This window comes from Neoarius graeffei, chromosome 20 (assembly GCF_027579695.1).
Source record: "Neoarius graeffei isolate fNeoGra1 chromosome 20, fNeoGra1.pri, whole genome shotgun sequence".
NCBI lineage: Eukaryota > Metazoa > Chordata > Actinopteri > Siluriformes > Ariidae > Neoarius > Neoarius graeffei.
The window spans coordinates 63,131,451-63,150,320 of NC_083588.1; the positions used below are offsets into that span (position 1 = coordinate 63,131,451).

The 18,870-nt window shown below is 45.6% G+C and overlaps 2 protein-coding genes across 5 annotated transcripts in view; one reads left to right on the top strand and one right to left on the bottom strand.

Moving 5' to 3' along the window:
• The window catches only part of LOC132868909 (large ribosomal subunit protein uL3), a 477,874-nt gene that overhangs the window by 279,572 nt on the left and 179,432 nt on the right, over positions 1 to 18,870 (bottom strand). The gene's annotated exons all lie outside the window — the stretch shown is intronic.
• rarab (retinoic acid receptor, alpha b) overlaps positions 1 to 18,870 on the top strand; it is a 169,154-nt gene that overhangs the window by 523 nt on the left and 149,761 nt on the right. The gene's annotated exons all lie outside the window — the stretch shown is intronic.

Below are 18,870 nucleotides of genomic sequence, written 5' to 3' on the forward strand. Positions count from 1 at the left end.
ATGAGATGATATATATATATATATGCACACACACACACACACACACACACACATATATATGAGTGATTCCACGCTTATGGGTACTGAAATGGGGACATGAACTTATTCACCTAAAACCATTTCTTTTTTTACCATCAGGTCACAAAACATGTAATGTTTAATGAATGATATGTTAAAAGATAACTTTAATTTTCTGAGATGTAATAAAAACATATTTATATGCCAAAGTCAAGCCTATGAGTTCCAAAATGATGTCTGTTCCATTACTTCTGTTACGATTGTCCATCTCGCGTCTGTTACAAATTAATTACAATCTAGCTATATACCATGTTAATCTTATTGAAAGAATGTGTATGTTTATTCTACTACACATGTTTATTAATTATATTTGCTAAAACATCACCTTCCTATGTTTCAAAAAGTAATTCTACATTGTTAAAATTGAGAATATATATGTCCACAACACTTCTGTTACGTTCTGACTTTGGCATATAAATATGTTTTTATTACATCTCAGAAAATTAAAGTTATCTTTTAACATATCATTCATTAAAGATTACATGTTTTGTGACCTGATGGTAAAAAAAGAAATGGTTTTAGGTGAATAAGTTCATGTCCCCATTTCAGTACCCATAAGCGTGGAATCACTCATATATATATATATATATATATATATATATATATATATATATATATATACACACACACATATACATACATACATACATACACACACACATATACACATATATACACACACACATATATATACACAGTATATATACATACATACATACACACATATATATCACACACACACGCGGGTCTGATCTTGTAAAAACAAGCCCATGGAGTTTCCCAGTTCCGTGTGTTTGTTCTGGAAACTTCCTCAGTGCTCACTTTTTGTGTAACACTTTAAACAGCAGGTGTGTTTTGTATCTTCATTATTTCATCATTGTTATTATATTATTGTGTTTGTTATTAAAGTTGCGCTGCTGTGTGCATGCTGGAGATCAGCCTCAGGGTTGCCAGATTGTCCCTGATTCCTTGTTAGGATGAGGGCAAATCTCATCTCATTATCTCTAGCCGCTTTATCCTGTTCTACAGGGTTGCAGGCGAGCTGGAGCCTATCCCAGCTGACTACGGGTGAAAGGCGGGGTACACCCTGGACAAGTCGCCAGGTCATCACAGGGCTGACACATAGACACAGACAACCATTCACACTCACATTCACACCTACGGTCAATTTAGAGTCACCAGTTAACCTAACCTGCATGTCTTTGGACTGTGGGGGAAACCGGAGCACCCGGAGGAAACCCACGCGGACACAGGGAGAACATGCAAACTCCACACAGAAAGGCCCTCGCCGGCTGCCAGGCTCGAACCCGGACCTTCTTGCTGTGAGGCGACAGCGCTAACCACTACACCACTGTGCCGCCTGATGGAAAATCTCATTATTGGATAATTCCCATGAAGAAAAGAAAAACTGGGCGTGTCCTAGCACACAGGACACTTCCCCAAATTTAGTGTGTGGTTCCCTTCCTCCTAGTTTGGTTATTTTGTTGGAACCATTTCATAACGTTCAGGGAACGTTCTTTGAATCCTAAAGCACAGCATGAACATTATGGCTGGAGCTCACCTGAGCTCAGGTACCTCATTTCCACCAACATGAACCAGGTCCTAGTTCTGGGCTGGTGCTATGCTGGTTTAGAGTCTGTTCAACTTGTGAAGCTCCTAAGAACCAGTTTGCTTTCCCATGGGCTAGAGAGTCGCATCGGTACGTCACTGTATACGTCTCGCTTTGTGCTAACATGAAGAGCAACAACAAGGGCAGACAGCATCACATCGTCTCTTCTTTGGATTCATCTTCTTTTTCTTTGGATTAGTCAGATTAGATTCTACACTTGTTCTGTTATTTTTATTTTTTTAAATGATGATTGCAAAATATTAACTGGTCTTGTCAGTCATGATAACCCCGCCCCCACTTACTTACATAAGCAGTTCTTGGTTCTAGATTAGCGAAGTCTTGGTGCTGCTCTGGAACCTGGTTATACTGTGATGCTGTTATTCTTTCTCTTAAAGTTGATATGATAAAATGCGCAGCTTTTCATGCTACCGAAAAACGGAACGTGTGATCTAACGGTGTGATTTATGTTTACAGTTGGCGCTACTCTCAGCAGCACAGTGGTGTAAATTTCTGTATGGAAACTTTCCTGGAAAACCAAACAGGAACTGTAATAAAGATTTAGTCTCTTGGAATGAAGTAGAAGAGACGGTTAGCGCCTCTGTTCTACTTTCAGAATGAAGCCGAGTGTGTCAGTTGAAAACCAATTGCGTTATTGATAGGAATTTGTCTTGAGCTAGCTTTCGAAGGTATTAATTTCTTGTTGGAGCGAAAACAAAAATGGACAGGCCACGCCCACCGGAAGCATCGTGCCCTAACGGCGGTGTGGGAGAATCCTGTCCTGGCTGTTCTCCAGCAGATGAACAGCCTCATTGATCGCGATCCTGAGCGAAGTGTCCAATCATCCATCCTGACCATGAGGTTCAGGATGAAAGCTCAGCAGTTAAAGGGAAGTTCTCTCAGGCATGATGGTGCTCATCGGAAGAGGAATGAGTGCATCATTGGACATTTGCTTCCTCAAAACACTTCTGCCTGTCTGTCTGCCTGTCTGCTGTGGCTTTATTCCCTCCTGAGACTTCCGGTTTTGTTGGCCGTCAAACTCGGCGGGATCGTGTTTGTTTCGCTTTAATGATGCATGAGAAGAAAGTGAAAGGGTTAAATAGTGAAGAAACACTTCGATGCATTTTCTACTTTTACACTGATGACACGGCCAGGAAACACGACAGGCTGAATATGAGCTAATACATGCATTTCTCTCTCTCTCTCACACACACACACAGAGAGTGCTCACAATCTGATAAGACACTTATAGAAACTGTGTGTGTGTTGAATGGAAAGTTGTTTAAATGTCAAATAAGTACTTATTTTAGTAAATGTGCTGAGTGTGTGTGTGTGTGTGTGTGTGTGTGAGAGGAGTTTGAACCTGAGTTTTCTGTCTCAGCATTTTTCAAGTCTTGCTCGAGGAAATCTTCTCCATACTCCGTGCTCAGTCTTTTCCATGATCTTACTGTATTCCGTATGGATGACGTGTCAGATGTTTTGTCGTGTAAAATGGTTTCACGCAGATACAAGATTAAGGAGAAAATCTATAGATTTAGAAGAATTACAGTCGGAAATTCTCCACTGGACTCCTCTACTGGAGTATAAACAACTGATCCCATCATCATCATGTTATGGATAAAGATCTATGTTTTGCAACCAGATCATCATGTGATTAAGGCCTTGTTTATATGTGTATCATTGAAATGTAGTCCTGGGTGTGACCTTAAACTGCAACCGGTGGTGAGTCTCAGGTCCGGGAGGACTTGAGTACTGGGGAAAGTGGAGTTACCCCTTAATCACCATTGCTCCCAGGTCCGCTCTGACCCGGAGTGGTAGCATCTGCCTGGGTTCCAGCTATGGGTTAAATAGTACATCATCAATAAGGCGCTGGCAGCAGGGCGCTTTTCGGTGCAATGTGGCAGATGAACCCAATGGTCAATGGTGCACCACCAGATGGCATGCGGAAGAGCCATTCAAATGGCCAATGGATGGCATCACTCGGCAAGTCAGTTGTCACTGCAGGGCAACTTTCATACTCATCAGGTCTGTGGCACTTTTCTGCACCACTTGGCATCGGGTCTGGAGGTCCAAAGAGACAACATGATGGGGGGGGGGCACAACATCGTTTGTCTTACCTTAATGTGCAAGGCACTTCACTAGGAAAGGAGAACAGTATACAAGAGCTCACAAGGCCAGACATTCCGTGGCAGCCTAGCCAGGCCGTTCATGACACCGCTGCGGGTGACTCTGGTGTGGACCTCGCGACCCGTCTGCATTTCTGTGCATCCTAACAAACCAGTCATCATCACTAGTGATGGACAGCCGCTGCTGCCGATTATTGAAATGTCAGTTTTCAAAACAATTCCCATCCACGCGAATGCTGAAATTTGAAAACTCACATGAGCGCTCCAATCCAGCAGGAGGTGATAATACATCATGAATTGTTGCATCAAGAAAACACCGGGAAGATCCTGCTTACTTAGGCCCTGGTCACCATGGGCGCCGCCAGGGGGGGAAAGGTTAGAACAATTCTACGGGCCCAGCACTGCCATGGGGCCCTTTAAGGGGCTGATAATATGCTTTTGATGATTTTAATAAGACTTTTGAAATAACAACAATGCAATATTCCATCTGGTAAAATGAGCTAATTGAACAAGGTTGTCTATTTCTTGAGTTCTTCAACATATCGTCATTTAACCCTCCCCCTTTTGCGAAATGGTACGGTCCAGTTCTGGTAGAAGCGCGTTGCGTTAAATCTGTGTGCTGATCAGTGCAACGCTACTTGCTGCTGTGTCGCGGTGCAGCAGCCAGCCAGCCAGCAGTGGAGTGCGTACAGTCTATGATCGCTAAATATGAAGAGTGGCTGTCAAAAACGTAAAGAAAGGCAGCTGAAAGCTGAGAGGGACCGGAGAGGCAGGCAACTGGTCACTCAGTTTTTCCCAAAGAAAGGTAGCTATCGCTCACACGTGTGTTCAAAATATTAGCGAATGGCAAATGAACAGTATGAACGTGGTTGGATTAGCCTATCAAGAGAACACTTTTACAGTTTGTACAGTGACATTTTTTCCATTTTAATAACTGAACTTACTTGTGTGATAAACAAGATGAAATATTACGTTATGCTGGTGCTAATAACTAGTGCTAATAACCAGTTTCATAACTAATGGGGTGCCCTAAATATGCACAGATTCAGCCTCAGGGGGACCTCCGCCCTACCAAACCACTGAACCCCCCTTTGGAGAAGGAGGTAAGCAGCAATACAACCCATAAATGCTTTAGGATTGAAGTGTTTAATGAGCGAGCGCCATATACAGTTTGCTAGATTAAAGTGTTGCTAATGTAACAGACGTTGTGTTGTTCACCAGTCTTTTTATTCTGAAGAAATGAGACACAAATACACTGCTGAGGACGGGCTGCAAACGTCCAGTGGCATTGGCGCTTACATTTCCAAACCGAACTGAAAGAGGCCAGCGCCTCGTTCCCATAACTACCTGCGCTCTTAAAGGGCCAGCGCAGAATTTCCCCACCACTACACACAATGGCAAGTGGAAAAAAATAAACCCGTTACACTAATAACGGACACCAGTCAAGTGTTTGACATGGTTACGTGTGTGGAATGTTCACACGTTCTAAACCATAGGTTAATACATAAAATGTAATAACAAAGTCACAAACTCAAGGTCCATGGGCTATCAAAAGTCAAATAATGACAATAGTGCAATTGTGACGAGGGTGGGCAAAGTTGGGGGGCCCAAAATTCTAATCTTTCATGGGGCCCAAAATTTCTGGCAGCGCCCCTGCTGGTCACACTACAGCTCACGATGGGTTTGTGAATACTTGGCGATGGAAAAAATTTGTAGCATCACCACCAATCATGTGATGCACGGTGAATGTTCTCCGAGCTTTACGAGGTGGCTTTTGGTGTGTTTCCACCCAGTGGCGGGTCCTGAAAATGTTCTCAGAGGGGCAAATTATCCAATAATGTCATAAGGTGACTCATTCAACAGGTACATTATTGGTAGCCAGACATTATTGACACTCTTTTGTTTTCTCTCTGCATATCACAGTTCCATGCCACTTCTGTCCACTAGATGGCAGCACATTACAGAAATCTTTTCCCTGTAGCTACCTAAGCTATAGAGGATGTGCAGTCACGTGACCCGCACGTGTGTACTCCGCCATATTGGACGGCATCAGGATTGTTTACCTTGCACGAGCGTAATGGATCCAGGGAGTAATCCCCAAGAAAATTCGGAAAATACCCCATCTACATCGCGCGATAACTTGTCTAAGTTTGTTCAGCATCTTGAAGGTGACGTGAGGCAGTGTTACGTGGAAAAGTGTTCCAGATTGGGGATTGCAGATCCGTACAACTTGCCGCAATCCTTGTTCAGGGAAATTCGGAGCTGCGGTGTTGGCGATTTGCCCGATCTGGCCTACCACGACATTTACAATTTTCTTGTTAATCGTGAATCGTGTTGCACTGGCAAAGCCCTCAAAGCTTACAAGAGCCTGGAAGCTTATAAATATTTTGTTGCGGGATGGGTATCCCAACTATACTTCTGGAAGGTTCCGAAGAAGGAAGTCTACTTGATAACCTCACGGGTAAGTGGCATTAAGACGTTTATCATAGACTATGCAGGACGTTTTATCGTAAGAATGTTCGAAATCTAAACTCTAAAGTATGAGAAGAAAACAGTAAATCAGAAAGCTGCGCACATTTGCGCAGCTTCCGCGAAAACGTGCGCAGCTTTCTGATTTACTGTTTTCTTCTCATACTTCCTGTTTCATGGACTGTAACGGCATTTGCTTATTTAGTAATTTTAATACAGAATTTACTCTGATGAAATTATTCAGACACTCCAACGCCCCCCCCCCCCCCCCCCCCCAAAAAAAAATTTCGGATCTGCGTGATTCAGCCGTGAAAAAGGCGCATCCGCCGTTTGCATCCCTGTTTAAACTCGTAGGTTAACCGACTTTAACCGGCTAATGAGACTCGGTGGTCGGTCAAGATTTTTTTTGTTTTCGCCATCCCTACTATGGATTGGCCTTTCAAAGGCATATATGAGCCAAAAAGATAAAACATTGTCATAGGCTAGGCCAGGGTAGTAGGGCTAGGCATAGCCATTTTAAACGTTAGAGACTGTCTAGTTTCTAAGTATGCAGCTATCATTCAATCCGAAAATCAACTTAACAGATGTACTAGGAGTATTGAATTAGAAGATTACACCTACCTGATATGAAGTGTTCACTACAAATTTGGCTGGTAGAACTGGGGTTCCAGTTTTCTCTTCGCACAGCAGACACCCATTTTGCGCGTCTCTCCTCGTCTGCGGGGAATCTATAAAATGACACGCCCTCCTTTTGGCCCTGTCTATTGGTACAACCAAATGCTGAACAAGATATAACCATTCTCGAAAGATCTACTCCCACACACTTGATAATTAGAACGGGTTCATCTAAGTTCTATGCGTGACCTTGCCGTCCAAAATGGCGGATAAACAAATATCACGTGACCTCGTGACGTCACATGCACGCTCTCTATAGGCTGTGGTGTAAAGTTGCAAACAACATTCAGGCTCCACAATGACCAATTCCAATTACGCCCTATTCACTATTCACATTATTTCAATATTGTATGATGTAAAATAGCCAAGAATGATATCTTTATAAAAGATATGTCCAACAACTCAATAAGAAAGGAAACCATATTTTTTTAAAAATAAGACATATTTATTTGCCAATCTTGAAAGTACTGTTCTACAGAATGTTCTGTAAATAGATTTTGTACTTCAAACTCCATGACCAGCAAGAATTTTACAGACTGTGCAACGCACTGTCCGTTTACATTAAAACGCCGGGAAACGGGAATCCGCCAGGGTCCACGTATTCAATCCAGATCGTGTCTGGTCCGGTGCTGTGTAAACATTGAGAATACGTGGATACGCTGTGCTGAGCTCTAGCTGGCGTCGTCATTGGACAGCGTCACTGTGACATCCACCTTCCTGATTCGCTGGCGTTGGGATCACACACACAGCGGCTCAATCCCGAATCACTGCTCGTGCACTTCACTCGCGCGCTCTGTGAGCTGCGCAGGGCCAGAGTGCGCACCCTCCAGAGGGCACTTGCTGTTCAGGACGGAGTGATTTGGAGCGCAGGAGGAAGCGCTGAGCCGCACTGAGGTTTATTTACACATTTCAACCTCCTTCAGGCGCTTAAACTCGGTGAGAACATGAACATCACAGCCAGGTGTGTTTATCTGCTGGAGAAGGTGTTCGCTTGCCATCCTTCCACTTGCAAGTGGTGAGTGACTTGTGCATGCCCGATATGCACTGGGATCATGTGACGTGCCGTCTAATTAGTCATGTGATTAGCGTATCCGTGTATTGGCGTTGCTGTGTGCACGCGAATCGTGTATTGGCGTTGCTGTGTACACGCGAATCGTTTTAAAAACGTTAATCTGATGAGCCGCTGATTCGAAATAATGTAAACAGGGCCTTAAGGACAAACAGGAAAGTGCACTTACTGTAACAGAACAGTGTAAATATTTGGCTAACATAACAATAGCAGTTGAATAAATAGATGAGTGGATCTTTAGATCTTGCAATTACTGGTATTTACCAAGGATATTACCAAAGTGCTAACTCTCAGAGCAAAGTGTGGCAAATATAAAAATGCACATTGAAAATATCAAAAGTGAACGGATTCTGTGAGTGTGTGTGTGTGTGTGTGTGTGTGTGTGTGAGTCACGAAGTCAACCAAACCCAGAAAAACACCACGGTGACTGGAGCCCTCAGTTTCGTCTTTGCCTCGTAGAGCTAACTCGAACACTCCACAAAATTTCATGCATTGGATGAGCCGGTTTAATATGTGCCTGTTCTTGCTCACCTCATCGTTGTGGCGGTGAACTGCTAGCCTGTAGCCCTCATCCAGCTGTGTAGCGATGTTCACTCTCCCAAAAGCCGAAAATTTCAGGCAGCTGCCCATGTGAATCTTTGATGACTCATGTTTTTTTTATTTTCTCCGACAAATGATGCATGTCCGAAACTCCAGTGACCGTCCAAGCAGTGTTGTCCGTGGAGCCCCTCCAGGGTGGAAAAGTAAGCAGGGGGAGCAGAAAACCGCTGAGGCGTCCTTGCAGCCAGCTCGCCAGGATTTGCGCTGGGACCATGTTGAAGTAAAACCTCGAGTATATGATTCCCCCCCTTGTCGAAATTTGTTTTATGTTTAGATTTGGTCGAGGGGGGTCCAGCTTGTTTTGTTGCCAATTTAGCTCGATTTGATCGCTGACTAAATGGAACTTCTTTTAAGGACCGCACTGAATTGCTTTCCGCATCCATCTCACCTCAGAAACTGAGAGGATCGAACGCAACTTTGCCGCGCTGAGCAGTGACGTAAGCACGTTAGGGCACGCCCCCCCAGAACCCATAGAGATTGCATTGAAGTGTGAGTGGGAAGAAAAAAAAAATATTAACATGGGACTCTATCAGTGAACTCTTGGGCGATTTTCAACGTGACTGAAATCGCCCCAAAAGGGGCGGTACTCTAGAAGCAAGCCCACCCTGATTGGACAGTGATACCCAGAGACAGATTAAAACAGCCTAGAGCAGCACTGGTGAAAGTTTGTTTAAAAAAAAAACAAAACCTTTTTTTTTTTCGTTTTGGCAGTGCGTCGCCCAATCGCCCTTATGCACCAGCCGCCCTTGTTTCCACCTCAAGAGTGACCAAAAACATTAAGAAAAATGTCAAAGCATGCGTTGAAATTTGGTGGCCATGTTTTCATCAGCAAACTAAGCAGCGAATATTTGCAGATGGGTTTGGGAATACTTCGCCACCAAACGCCTCATTTTCATCGATAACAATCACAAAGCATCATGAGCTGGAGTGCGACCAGCACCTTACTGGCCATCAGGAGCTGTGTTTCCATTAACCTGCTTAACTCACAATTGCAAACTAAAAAAAACAGTAATTTTAAACAAAAACTCTTAAATATTGACATTTTTTACACTCACATGAGATGGTTTTTAAGACGATTTGATAAAGCGAAGTTTCACAAAATTGAAACGGAAACACTTTTTTTGTGCGTAGGTCACATCACATGGCGAGCAAGTTGAAATGCGACCTTTCTATAAGAGCTACTGTATCACGAGAGGAGAAATCCCGCCTCTAATCACATAACATCACTCAACGGAAACAGAACGTTCACAGTTACGTTTTGTCAATTTTTTAAAATGTATTTATTTTTTTAAAATGGTGCTTCTTTCTACAGTATTTTGCGAAAAAACTGCAACGTGGGGCGGCACGGTGGTGTAGTGGTTAGCGCTGTCGCCTCACAGCAAGAAGGTCCTGGGTTCAAGCCCCGTGGCCGGCGAGGGCCTTTCTGTGTGGAGTTTGCATGTTCTCCCCGTGTCCGCGTGGGTTTCCTCCGGGTGCTCCGGTTTCCCCCACAGTCCAAAGACATGCAGGTTAGGTTAACTGGTGACTCTAAATTGAGCGTAGGTGTGAATGTGAGTGTGAATGGTTGTCTGTGTCTATGTGTCAGCCCTGTGATTACCTGGCGACTTGTCCAGGGTGTACCCCGCCTTTCGCCCGTAGTCAGCTGGGATAGGCTCCAGCTTGCCTGCGACCCTGTAGAAGGATAAAGCGGCTAGAGATGATGAGATGAATGAGAACTGCAACGTGGCTTTAGACAGCAAAGTAGAGCGTTTATTATTATCTTCTGTCACTTTTGCATGAGAGCTGATGATAAACATAAAAAAGTGAAATTAAATCGCAAACATTTTGCCAAATAAGAAATTACCAGAAATAATTGAACAACCTTTTGAACAGATACGATAAACAGAGTCGTAGAAATTTCGTAAAAGTTCACCAGCGTTTCTCGAAGTTTCTTTCTCCTGTTCATGTAAAAGAAATCCCGTGAAAATGTTGAAGCCGTTTTCGCCAGCGTGAATCAAAACAGCGTTTTAAATAAACATGTTTTATTGTGTTTTTGGGTGGACTGGAAGCAAAACCCCCCCGACATGTGTTTAGAGTTTAGAGTTCGGCTTCTTTAGTCTTGCACTTGAGTTACATCGTAAACATCCTGACTTCTTCTCTCCGCTCCGACTGGCTCCTCGAGAGAGAGAAGGAAAAAGGGAAAGATGGAGCTGAGAGAGAGGAGACTGAAAAAGAGAGGAATCCCTGAATCCCCAGTGCATTGTGGGTCGGGGAAATGGAATTTTCTCGTTTCCTCTCCATGGGTGTATTTAGAAGGAGGTTTCTATCGTTAATAATTTCTGCCACACACACACACACACACACACACACACACACACACGCTCTGGATGGTAATAAACTCCAGCTGAGTGGTGTGATGATGAAGTGGTTGATTATATTCCTTTAACTGCTCGTCCTGAAGTGTTTTGTTTGTCTGATGCAACTTGGACTTTGTAATGTTTTGATGTTTTGCGATGCTCGCTGTGTCCGATCAGCTGATCACAGCGCCATAAATTCTTGCCGTGTTTTGGTCAGGAGAGCCAGAGATCACGGGAACCAATGTTCAGAATTTTATCAAAAATAAATTTGACACTTGTGTAGATTTTAAACTTGTTCAGTGTGGAATATTTGATTATTTTTATTTTTTTACTATTTAAAATGTCTCAGATTTAAGTGTGTTTATTTATCTGTCTGTCTGCCTGTTGCTCTATCTATTGCTCTGTCTGTACCCTCTGTCCGTCTGTCTGTACTCTCTGTCTCTGTTAGTATATCTATTGTCTGCCTGGCTATACCGTCTGTCTGTCTGCCTATATTGTCTTGGCTGTCTGTCTATATCGTCTATCTGCTTGTCTGTCTGTCTGTCTGTCTGCCTGCCTGCCTGTCTGACTATACCATCTATTTGTCTTTCTGCTTGTCGATTGATCTTCCTGTCTGTACCGTCTGTCTATACATCTATCTTTTTCTCTGTCCATCTCCTTGTTCAGAATGCAGCAGTCGTATAAAATGATTTAAAAACTCCAGCGTGAATAAAGTCAGTGTTTTTAAATGTAAGTATTAATTTGCCTGTTTAGGAATTAAAGCTCTTCAGAATTATTAAATAAAATTAAAAGGCCTTGATTTAGTTTTTATCTGTTTTTGCTGTTAGGATTTTTCAGTTGTTCCTGTCGTGCCGTCGATTTGACTGATTTTTTTTTTCTTTCTCTCTGGTTTTGAAGCCGTGTGGTGTGTTTTCGACTAACATTTAAAGAATAGATGAAGGATTTCATGTGTGCAGTCTGGAGAACAAATCTGAAGGAATCTGAAGCCCACGAGTGATTTATTTTTCCCTTTCCTTTCTTTCTTGTTTAATTATGGCGTTATGATTAAGAGTTTGGGGGCCCGGCCGACGCCCGTGCCGTGATCACGCGTGTAAATCTGATCATATGCAGCGACTGTCACCACACGCTCACCTCAGATATGATTTATAGTCTCTCAGCATGTAAGTTTTTTTTTTTTTTCTTCCCCTAACCGGTCTCTGTGCGATATTAGAACGTCAGCTCCGACAATCCATCAGACGTATGAAAGCAGCATGTGTGCAGAAGCACCTCGGGCACAACCGTGACACAGAGGACTCACTCTGTCACAAAATCCAGGAAGAGCTAATTGTGTAATCATGAAAGGAAAATTCACCCCCTCTTTACTGTGGCCCCTGTGGCTCCTGCAGCTGGACGGGATGAAATGTAGCTGTTTGGGCAGAACATGGAACGACTGGAAGAGTGATACGTGGACGTTCTTCTCTCGTGAAGTGTTCAGTAATTACACGGTGTGTAAGTTCAGCTCTGTTGGAGCACAGAGACGTTCCAGAACATGATGATGATGCTTAATCAGGAAACTGTCAGGACTCGTGTACAGCTCTGACAGTAATGCAGCTGCAAGTATGTTGTTGTTTCTATAGCAACGGCACGTTCACAGGGACGTGTACGGTGAGTTTAAAAAAAAAAAGTCCTCATTGATAGTGATGTTTTCTCAAAGGAGATGCTTATTGAACATTTCTGGAAGGAGTCTCCAGTGTCAGCCCGTTGTAACAGTCCGAGGTGGAGTTGTAACTCTTACACTTTGCAGTTTCTCCAGTCTTGACCAGCTGTTTTGTCTTATTAACGAGACAGAAAAAAGCTAGTGAGGGAATGACTGCTGATAGCTACTTGAGAACTAAGGCCCTGTCCACACGGCAACGGATTCAGGTGAATCTGATAAAATCGTTTATCGTTTCGGCCTGGCGTCCACACGGCACCGGCGTTTTGGGTGCCCCAAAACGAAATCTTTTGAGAACGGGTCCCAGAGTGGAAAAATCTGGCAACGGCGCCGTTGCGAAGTCGTCTGGATGAGTAGAACGGATTTGTTTACGATGACGTCACAACCACATGACTGTCAGTGCTTCACGCCGGGTAGAAGCGTAACGAACTCGATGCGAGTTGTCAACAAATCCTATAACTAGTCCAAACACTGCGGAAGCAGTAACCAAAACCGCGCACCGCCCGTGCGCTTTCCAAAAACAAAACCAATCCCGCCAGCAAAAATAGGAAAAAAAAGGAGCGATCTCACCTCTTCAGATGTTGGTTTAAGTCCGACAATACATTCCTCAAAAAGGGTGTAGAAGAAAGTAATCCATCAACGTGTAGCATTCAATTTATTCCGGACCATTAAAGAATTCTGGAGGATATCAGAATGTTGGCGTACCGGCTTCCATCTACCCCCATTCATTCCTCTTTCCGCGTCTTTCGTTTTACGCTACTGATTAATAATCAAAACTTTATGTGGCTGATGCTACAGAAGAAGGGGTTTATGCGCATGCGTCTACTTCTTCTATTGTTCTGGTGTCTCGGATGGGACCGTCTTACAGCGCACCTAGAGGTGTGGCATGTGTATTGCATCATTTTCAGCAAGTGTTCCGTTGCCATATGGACCTGAAATGTAACTGATCCGTTGCCCATGTGGACTCGATATTTAAAAAAAAATCTCGTTGCCGTTGTCGTGTGGATGTAGCCAAAGAGGAACTGATGTTCCACAACATTAAATGGAGAAAATGTATGAAATGCTTTTCTTTAATAAATAAAAAAGGAATAAAGCACTTTGCGTTGTGGCGTAAGAGGAGTAAAACACTTCGGGACATGCCCTTATCAGAATTTAATCAACTTCAGGGTGTAACAGTGACTCTGCTTCATCATGTCACCTGGTCGTTGATTATTTTCTTATAAGAGCACAACAGTGTTTTATTCCTCACTGATCCTCATGCACTTCCTGTACTTGTGAAAATTATTATTGATGAAATATTGGTTTTTATTTACTATGTACTGCAGGGCAGGGTTGGTAAAACATTATGCTCAGATTTCCACACACTCCGTCCACACGTTAGTTCCACTGTAAAGATATCCCAGAGATGAAAGTGATCTATTTTTTCTGACAATCGTTTTTGCAGGATGAATAAACGGACGTGTGTGTAATATTTTTATACGGTTATTTTTCTCGGTTTCTTGAAGGGTGCCAATATTTCTGACTTGAATCCAAAATCAGTGCAATAGCTGCAATCAAAGGATATAAACACATTCTGATTTTGAGGAGATAAGCTAGTCATGATTTCACTTAAACACAATTTTACAGGTTTGGAATTGAGATTTTCAGTTTGGACGTGATTTTATTTTTTTTATTTAATAGCCATCACTTTAAAAAACAAACAAAAACAAATTCTACATCAAGTTTCACCTCCGAGAGATTTAAGACGTGCTCTCTGTCTGTGGTGGTGCTAGGAAGACTTTTAGACATTTCTAGTGATGCAGGAAGTCCTGAAGGGCAGCGGCTCAGACAGGAAGCGGTGCTGTTGTGTTGGCACCGGAACAGGAAGTGGCTCCAAGGTGATGTCGTGTTGAAAAGAGTAAAAATGTGCCGGCGGCTTCTGTCTGAGCAGAGACTTCCGCTCGGGGGACCGAGTCTCCTTTCCTCTCTCATTGACTGTGTGTGTGTGGGGTCCACACCTGTCAGGCAGTGTATAATGTTTTAAATTTTCCGATGGTCAGTTTGCTTGTGTGTTTTTGTATCTGTGCTGTGAATGTGTATGATGCACTGATTTTAATAATAAATAAAGTCTGATATTGTGGAAGATGGCGGCACGGTGGTGTAGTGGTTAGCGCTGTCGCCTCACAGCAAGAAGGTCCTGGGTTCGAGCCCCGGGGCCGGCGAGGGCCTTTCTCTGTGGAGTTTGCATGTTCTCCCCGTGTCCGCGTGGGTTTCCTCCGGGTGCTCCGGTTTCCCCCACAGTCCAAAGACATGCAGGTTAGGTTAACTGGTGACTCTAAATTGAGCGTAGGTGTGAATGTGAGTGTGAATGGTTGTCTGTGTCTATGTGTCAGCCCTGCGATGACCTGGCGACTTGTCCAGGGTGTACCCCGCCTTTCACCCATAGTCAGCTGGGATAGGCTCCAGCTTGCCTGCGACCCTGTAGAAGGATAAAGCGGCTAGAGATAATGAGATGAGATGAGATTGTGGAAGATAAGCAGTTGATTTACACCCTTAATAAAAATGGACTAAAATTAATATTTTGGAAAAAGTTCATAATTGCCGCCTTATTGTGGTGGAGGGGTTTGTGTGCTTGAATGATCCTAGGAGCTATGTTGTCGGGGGCATTATGCCCCTGTTAGGGTTACCCAAGGTAGACAGGTCCTAGGTGACAGGCCAGACAAAGAGCAGTTCACCAAAACCCCTTATGGAAATAAAAAAAAAAATCAAGGACTGTGACGTCACCCGGTATGGCACAGCCGGGGCCCCACCCTGGAGCCAGGCCCGGGGTTGGGGCTCGTAGGCAAGTGCCTGGTGGCTGGGCCTTTGCCCACAGGGCCTGGCCGGGCTCAGCCTGAAGCAGTGATGTGGGCCCAACCTCCTGTGGGTTCACCACCCACAGAGGTAGCCGTAGGGGGCCGGTGCAGTGTGGATTGGGCGGCAGTCGAAGGCGGGGGCCTCGACGACCTGATCCCCGAACACAGCGGCTAGCTGTTGGGACATGGAATGTCACTTCGCTGGGGGGGGGAAGAGCCTGAGCTTGTGTGGGAGGTTGAGAGGTACCAGCTAGAGATAGTCGGGCTCACCTCTATGCACAGCTTGGGCTCCGGAACCCAGCTCCTCGAGAGGGGCTGGACTCTCCACTTCTCTGGAGTCACCCATGGTGAGTGGTGGCGGGCTGGTGTGGGCTTGCTTATAGCTCCCCAGCTCAGCCGCCATGTGTTGGAGTTTACCCCAGTGAACGAGAGAGTTGCCTCTCTGTGCCTTCGGGTCAGGGAGAGGGCTCTTGCTGTTTGTGCCTATGGGCTGAATAGCAGTATAGAGTATCCAGCCTTCTTGGAGTCCCTGGGAGAGGTGCTCAGACTGGGGACTCCATTGTTCTACTGGGGGACTTTAACACTCACGTGGGCGATGACTGTGACACCTGGAGGGGCGTGATTGGGAGGAACGGCCTCCCTGATCTAAACCCGAGTGGTGCTTTGTTATTGGACTTCTGTGCTAGTCATGGTGTTTGTTATGGACAAACCATGTTTGAGCATAGGGGTGTCCATAAGCGCACGTGGCACCAGGACACCTTAGGTCGGAGGTTGATGATCAACTTTGTCATTTCATCTGATCTCCGGCTCTATGTCTTGGACACTCTGGTGAAGAGAGGGGCTGAGCTGTCAACTGATCACCACCTGGTGGTGTGTTGGATCTGCTGGCAGAGGAGGAAGCCAGACAGACCTGGCAGGCCCAAACATATGGTGAGGGTCTGCTGGGAACGTCTGGCTGAGCACTCTGTCGGGGAGGTCTTTAACTCCTACCTCTGGGAGAGCTTCTCCCAGCTTCTGAGGGATGTGGGGGACATTGAGTCTGAGTGGACCATGTTCTCTGCCTCCGTTGTTGACGCGGCTGTTTGGAGCTGTGGCCGCAAGGTCTCCGGTGCCAGTCGTGGCGGCAATCCCCGAACCTGGTGGTGGACACCGGAAGTAAGGGATGCCGTCAAGCTGAAGAAGGAGTCCTATCAGGCCATGTTGGCCTCCGGGACTCCTGAGGCAGCTGACGGGTATCGGCAGGCCAGGCCAGCTCGGGCTGTTGCAGAGGCAAAAACTCAGAACTGGGAGGTGTTCGGTGAGGCCATGGAGGAGGACTATCGGTCGGCCTCGAGGAAATTCTGGCAAACCGTCCGGCACCTCAGGAGGGGGAAGCAGTACTCTGCCAACACTGTTTACAGTGCGGGTGGGGAGCTGTTGACCTCGACTGGGGATATTGTCGGGCGGTGGAAGGAATACTTCGAGGATCTCCTCAGTCCCAACGTCACATCTTCCATTGAGGAAGCGGAGGCTGATGAGGTGGACTCATCCATTACACAAGCCAAAGTCACTGAGGTGGTTTGCAAGCTCCTTGGTGGCAAGGCACCGGGGGTGGATGAAATCCGCCCTGAGTATCTCAAGTCTCTGGATGTTGTGGGGCTGTCTTGGCTGACACACCTCTGCAACACCGCGTGGCGGTTGGGGACAGTGCCTGTGGAGTGGCAGACCGGGGTGGTGGTCCCTCTTTTTAAGAAAGGGGACCGGAGAGTGTGCTCCAATTATAGGGGAATCACACTTCTCAGCCTCCCCGGGAAGGTTTACTCCAGGGTACTGGAGAGGAGAATTCAGCCAATAGCCGAACCTGGGATCCAGGAGGAACAATGCGGTTTTTGTCCTGGTCGTGGAACACTGGACCAGCTCTATACCCTTCATAGGGTGCTCAAGGATTCATGGGAGTTCGCCCAACCAGTCCACATGTGCTTTGTGGATCTGGAGAAGGCATTTGATTGTGTCCTTCGTGGTATCCTGTGGGGGGTGCTTCGGGAGTATGGGGTTCGGGGCTCTTTGCTAAGGGCTGTCTGGTCCCTTTACGAACAGAGCAGGAGTCTGGTTCGCATTGCCGGCAGTAAGTCAGACCTGTTCCCAGTGCATGTTGGACTCCAGCAGGGCTGCCCTTTGTCACCGGTTCTGTTCATAATTTTTACAGACAGAATTTCTAGGTGCAGCCAGGGGCCGGAGGGAATCCTGTTTGGGAACCACAAGATTTTATCTCTGCTTTTTGTGGATGATGTTTTCCTGTTGGCTTCTTCAAACCAGGACCTTCAGCATGCACTGGGGTGGTTTGCAGTCGAGTGTGAAGCGGCTGGGATGAGAATCAGCACCTCCAAATCCGAGGCCATGGTTCTCGACCGGAAAAGGGTGGCTTGCCCTCTTCAGGTTGGTGGAGAAGTCCTGCCTCAAGTGGAGGAGTTTAAGTATCTCTGGATCTTGTTCACGAGTGAGGGAAGGATGGAGTGTGAGATCAACAGGTGGATCGGTGCGGCCTCTGCAGTGATGCGGTCGCTTTACCGGGCCGTTGTGGTGAAGAAGGAGCTGAGTCAAAAGGCGAAGCTGTCGATCTACATTCCGACTCTCACCTATGGTCATGAGCTTTGGGTAATGACCGAAAGAACAAGATCGCGGATACAAGCGGCTGAAATGAGTTTCCTTCGCAGGGTGGCTGGGCGCTCCCTTAGAGATAGGGTGAGAAGCACAGTCACTTGGGAGAAGCTCAGAGTAGAGCCACTGCTCCTCCACATCAAGAGGAATCAGCTGAGGTGGCTTGGGCATCTCTTTCGGATGCCTCCTGGACGCCTCCCTGGGGAGGTGTTCCAGGCATGTCCCCCCGGGAGGAGGCCACGGGGAAGACCCAGGAGACGCTGGAGGGACTCTGTCTCTCGGCTGGCCTGGGAACACCTTGGTGTTCTTCCCGAGGAGCTGGCCGAGGTGTCTGGGGAGAGGGAAGTTTGGGCTTCCATGCTCAGGCTGCTGCCTCCGCGACCCGTCCCCGGATAAGCGGAAGAAAATGAGATGAGATGAGCAGTTCATAATTGTGTTTGTTTCATACAATCATTTGCAATGATTTCGCCCATTCTCTTGAAGGGGGCCAATATTTTTGGTGTAGTTGAGGCAGTGTGTAGGTAGGTTCCTGCTTCCATTTCGTCACCTTTCTCCCAGTTCACTCATATAACTGATCTCATTTTTTATATATGAAGAGCTCTTTTCCAAAATGCTATAAACGCCAAATTTTTAAAAAACGAGTTCGTCGCGCTATTCTGCTGTGTACTGAGCCTGTTCACTGCTCCATTAATGTTTCATGCCAAATCGCTATATTTCCTTGTTTATATGTGCTGCAAATTGTAGTTT